We start from the raw sequence: 6,000 nt of genomic DNA, 5'->3' as shown, positions 1-6,000 counted from the left end.
AAATTGCTATGGATGAGATTTTTTCCAACATTGACTCTAACTCCTTTATCTTAAAGAATATAATTTATATCGCTTCAGCAAAAATTTAATAAAAAATATTGTTAAAGAGAGTTTTTAAATTTTTAGTTAGTATCTACATTCTTCTTAATTTAATAGACAAAAGGTGCTATACCAATTATGCAGCTCATAATTTCCTCAGCTTTTGTTTTGTTATCTTTCCCACTATATTGTAACCTACTTCTATCAAAATTAGGCGGATTAATGCAAATAACGAAGAACACAATAAATCAACGGTAATACAGGACAGAAATTGAGAAATATATATCGTTACAATATATATATGGATAACGAATGAAACCTTAAAATTTAATACTTTTCTGTGAAAATCTTTTGATTAGTTTGGGAAAATAATTTTGGAGGAATTTGGTGCCCATAAAATTTGAGATTGGAACTTCCACCTCTTGTGCTAATTTCAAACAATTGTTTATGGACGAATCCAACAAATTCTATAATTTGGTGAAACACAAAAAATTCGAGTCCTAGTTATAACTTCAACAAAATTAAATATTTTTTTCTTACATTTCAGTTGATCTCGGTGGCATCATGTCGCTCTTCATTGGATTCACAATGATGACAGTGCTTGAAATAATTTATTATTTTGTTATTCGGCTCTGCATTAACTTTGTGAAGAAATGAGTGCAGGTCGCACTTACACGTTTCAGCATAGCAATTACAAAAAAGTATGTTACTTATCGTCAATATGTTGAACAAAACAAAACTTTGTGTGCTTGTAGACAAAATTTACAAAGAACTTTTCCAGTACTGTAAGGAATACTTAACTATTGGGAACTGAATTGCCAAATTAAATTATACGTTATTTTTTTTTTAAAAAAAATCTATGTGTTATGCTGAGGAATGTATTTTGTCTAAGGAAATCTTCATAAATGTTAGCCTCTTGAAAAGCTTCTCGCAAAGTCATACACATGTATCTAAATAGTGTACAACAATAAGTTCTACTTATTATTATTGAATATTTAAAAAATTATCTATGTATCAATGTATTTGCAATAACTATTTCTAGAAGAATGCACTGTAATCATTGAACTTCAATCTAGGTGGCAATATTATAGACGTTTGTTCCAAACTAGGTTATGTAAAGTATAATTACTATACCAGCTACTGTAATGTTCAAATTGTGTATATCAAAACATAGTATTGAATGTCTTTATTTTCACAACGTGTAACTTCGTTTCACAGATAACTGTTCAAAAAGTTTATTAGTATATAAATTGTTAAGTAAATATTAGTTATTTATAAGGTATTTATATCCACACAGAGAATGGAGTAAAAGGGGGTAATTTCATGCGTCCATATTTCAAAAAAACTTGTCATACTATGTAAGAGGCTGAGAAGTAGATGTATTCAAGAATAGAAAACTCATGGTGTACGTGAATGCTGTCCTTATCTAGGGTCCGATAGTGCCATTTCAAACCATATTCGAGTATTTTGATTAATTGTTTGATCAAGAAGGGGTTAAGGCTGACTCAGTAATGAAGCTATTTATTACTATCAACGTTTAAAGCAAAAGGCTTTTTATGAGGACATTATCTTCTTGCTGTTTATCACGTGTCTCCTAAATTCTGCTCATGTAAATTCAAGGCATGAGAATATGTACTTCTAAAGTTGTTCAATGCCAATGACGTACATTGTGTTTCTCCTTAGATAAACCTGTAACTTCCTACATTTGAGTTTAATACCTTACATCAGTCTAATACAGTTAATTTTTAGGTGTTCAAAATATTTTACAATTTTCTCATTTATTTTAGGGAAAACTCAAAGGCATAGTCTTCAAGGAAACTTATTCTTATTTGTGTGCAAAAACATGCGTAATATCTTAAATTTAGTTAATTTACTTTCTTGATCAATATTTTCCACTTTTTAAAAGCATATCGTATTATCTAGACTGTATCGAATCTCATTTAGGATTAAATTCATTTTTCCTTAAAAAAAATAACATTTCTTGTATAAAAGTCTTTTAAAATAATATTAATATTCATAGGTTCAGGAGTTTCCAAAATTATTAACAGCACTAATATTTATGTTTACCATAATTTTATTATCATCATAAAAATTTTGCTTAATTGGAGGGCCATTCTTATTCACTGCCTTGTTCTCCAAAGTTTGCCTGGGAAACGTATTACTGAATTCTTGGTTCCTAGTATTTTTTGAAAAGTTTTTAAATAGGGTTGTTTCACGACGCTGTTGTCAAAGTAACTCTTGCCGATCTAGGTCTGTTATTATTGCTGTCGCACGCTTGCTTAATAACCCATGATCTTTTCCCTCATTGACTGTTCTCAACAATATTTGCATTCTCTTTCGTTTATTCATTGCTAACTCATGTAGTTAATTTTCATCTCGTTGTGAGGTTCATTCAGTGCTTACTTTCATGGAGAATACTAGAGATGAAAATTGTTCGTTCATGAATAAGACGTCATGAAAACTACATGTCCCTATATTACTTAAGCCATATGTTAACAATAGTCTAGTTATTATACGTATGTAAAATGTGGGATATAGTAACGTTCGTATTTTTAATATGAAGTGTTATTAGCTAACAACTAAAATTAACATTGCTGCAGACTGACATTAGTCTTTCAGACCGTAATTAGCAAAGGCATTCTACTGAATCTGACTTGGATGCTCTATAATAGAACATCGAACGGACTCTGAATTTATACTTTGAGAGCAGTTTTTAAGGAATTGTACTACTTCTTCATTAGTAGTCAGAATTTTTTCAGCGGGAAAACGTCGGATTAGTAAGTAGCAGAGTAATTTACTCACCTTTTACACACGCTTTGAACTTTTAAAACAATTTAAAACTTTGAACTTTTAAAACATTAAAAATGAAATATTTTATTGTGAAAGAAATTGAGGATATTATGTTTTTTAAGGAAAACAAATAGGCATCAGCCCGAAGTTACTTTTTGTATTAATTCAAGCGTTTAAACATACCAATTTTATAAGACAATTTCTAACTTCTGTTAGTGCCTACTTGGTTGCAGTTTGTACTGTATTGATTTTATTTATAATTTGACACAAGTAACCTTTCAAAGTATTCACTGTCAACACAAATTTAAATCCATGACATAAATATACGTTTCACATTTTTATAGAATAGAATAGAAGTCTTTTCTTCTGTGCGCGAAGCGCTAAGAGAAAGGTTCATTTTAAAGACTGAAAGGTTGTACCAGGATACAGCGTTCAATTTGAATAACGCTGCTTGGAAGCTGCTTCTGTAGAACACTGTCCAAATCTCAGATTGATTTGCTATCAAGGGGATAAGACGTCTGTAATGAAGCATCTAGTAGGCACAATCCAGGTAGCAGAATTTTAATGTTTACAGAGGTCATTAGAAAGTTTTCGGTAAGAAATTTTGAAGTATGAATGATTTCACAAAACCTATTCCTAGTATTTTGTAAAATAATTTTCTTTCTATTGTGACAAACCATCGTGAACTTTTGAGAAGAGTGACACTGTTGGTGATGTATTCGTGAAAGTTTAAATATATCCACATCAAACTTCTCGTCATCCATTTGAATTTCTATCAGTTGTCGGAATTGTTCTCGGCAATGAAATTTCAATTCCCACATGTATATTTAACATATTACCCCGCTATAAATTCTACTTTTGCATATTACATCTACCTACAACATACAGGGTTGACAAATTCTTGACAATCCATATTTTCAAATAGTTTCAGTTATCTTGCAATATGTAGAATCAATTCAATTGATCCATTTTGTAGTAACAATTGTAGTATTTCTAATGTGGTTCCTAGGAAATCGAAAAAAAATCTGTAAAAGTCTTTTATGTTGCAGTGACACAGTATGTTCTTCTTCCATACTTTACATTTGAACTATTTCTTCGTTCGATTCACCCGTGCGCTGCGTTCATTTAAAATGTCGACAATTTTATTCGAAAATGTAAACCTTTCAATAAACGATAAATTTTCAAATCATTTCCTATACGAATGTATTTACACTACTTCAATTCTTTCGATGGAAAGACTTTTTCAATGCCAGAGTGATGAATTATACTATATTGGATTTCATGTAGTGTATATGTTTATCTAGTTGTAAGACCTAGTAGTTATAATTTGATGTCGTGTATTTTCCTTAAATTTAGATCTGCAATTTAATGTGCTGTCTAAAGACTAGCAGATGACTTTGTTTTAATGTTCAGAACTTTTCTCCTGCATACATAAAAACTTTCCTAAAGTAATGGAATACAATCACATTGCTGGTAATTGCACGTGATAAAAATTAAATATGAGATACATCGTCCAAAAATATGTATAAGTAAAATCAATGTGTACGTAATATTGTAACGAGTTTTCATGTAGTAAGATATATTTTGTGTAAAGAAGTATTTCCAACGTATATTTATATTGAACATACAAAATTAAAATTGGGAAGAATTGGCATTATATTCGATATGATACATTTGGTATTTCATGTAAGATATCATAGTAAAATATATGACATACATTAATTCATGATTTTTCTTCAAGAAGTATATTGCCTTGTGATTTGAACACTCAATACTGTGAGATCACGAAAATTTTCATTGGCTTTTCTAAACTTATTTTGTTACAAGCAAGAAAAAGTTTTATGTTGTATATATTTTTTAATTTTTTAAATTTCATTTTATTTATTTATTTTCAATTAAGGTAGCCTGAATTTGTATTCACTGTGATACATTACTTCTACATTAAATGAATTATTAGGTTCGAAAATCGGTCATCTGCATGAAAGCTATTGTGAGAGGAGCGACAAACAGAACTAAATTAGTCAATATGCATCTGACATATAGTCTGTTTTAATTTTCGGACATAGAACATTTTTCCCCTTTTTAATAATGACAATAACCTTTTATGTCAGATACATAAGTAGGGGTAGGGTGGGGATTCTGCGCCACTTCATCATTTCCAATAACAATCTAGCACACCATCAAATAGGTAAGAAAAAAGTTTCCGCTGACTCAGTTTCCGCTGACTCAGTTTCGGTGAATATTACATATATCTACCATTACAGAACAAACATACAGATCTACCATTACAGAGCAACTATAGAATAATTTACACTGCAGTACAACTTACACATTTACAAAAAGTATAGAATAACTTACAAACCTACTACACATTTACAACTTACATAACGACTTCGATACAGAACACCAATAATTTACATCTTTACAAATATTATCCGCTCAATTTACAATCGTCGTGTTCTAAAGTTAATAATATTTTTTCTTTTTTATTTAATAAATGGCAGTTGAAAATATTACAATTTATTCTGTTAGGGAATTATTAGGCAAAGATAAAACCACATCAGAGAGACTTAATCAATGGCTTATATTGGAAAATGTACACAACAATAATTTATTAACCAACATTAGAAATATTATTTATGCAGAAGGAGAACCAAGATTAGATACTTTACAACCAATTACACCACCATTTTGCGATAATATTATGCTTGTTAAAATTTCTAGTTGGGAATTATGTTGTGAGGGTAAAAGGATTAACAACAAATTTCTAATTAAAAAAGATGCGTGTAGTTCCTTTAACACATTTATACGATCTAATTTTTCTGAATTTTCTTTAGCTTTACATGGTGTTAAGGCTAAATTACCTTTCTTATTAAATTCTTCTACTAAACGATCTAAAGGTGTACAACAAATTGTGGAAAAATATATGGGGGACATAACCAAAAAGTATAAAGACCCAATTGTTATCCCATATAAAGTAGAAATAGCCGATGTACCAGTAGAAAAATTGTTGAGTCGCTTACCCCAAATTTTAGAACAATTACAAGCAGAGTTTTACTTCCTTTTAGACTTCGACATTACACAAGATTTTGCAGGTATTTTTATTAAGAGGGAAATGGAACAATATCTTATTAATAATTTGAATTTTAGGATGGAAGGTTTTCCTTTAAC

Source organism: Thermobia domestica, chromosome 3 (assembly GCF_964235325.1).
Source record: "Thermobia domestica chromosome 3, izTheDome1.hap1.1, whole genome shotgun sequence".
Lineage (NCBI taxonomy): Eukaryota > Metazoa > Arthropoda > Insecta > Zygentoma > Lepismatidae > Thermobia > Thermobia domestica.
This window is presented reverse-complemented; position numbering follows the sequence as displayed.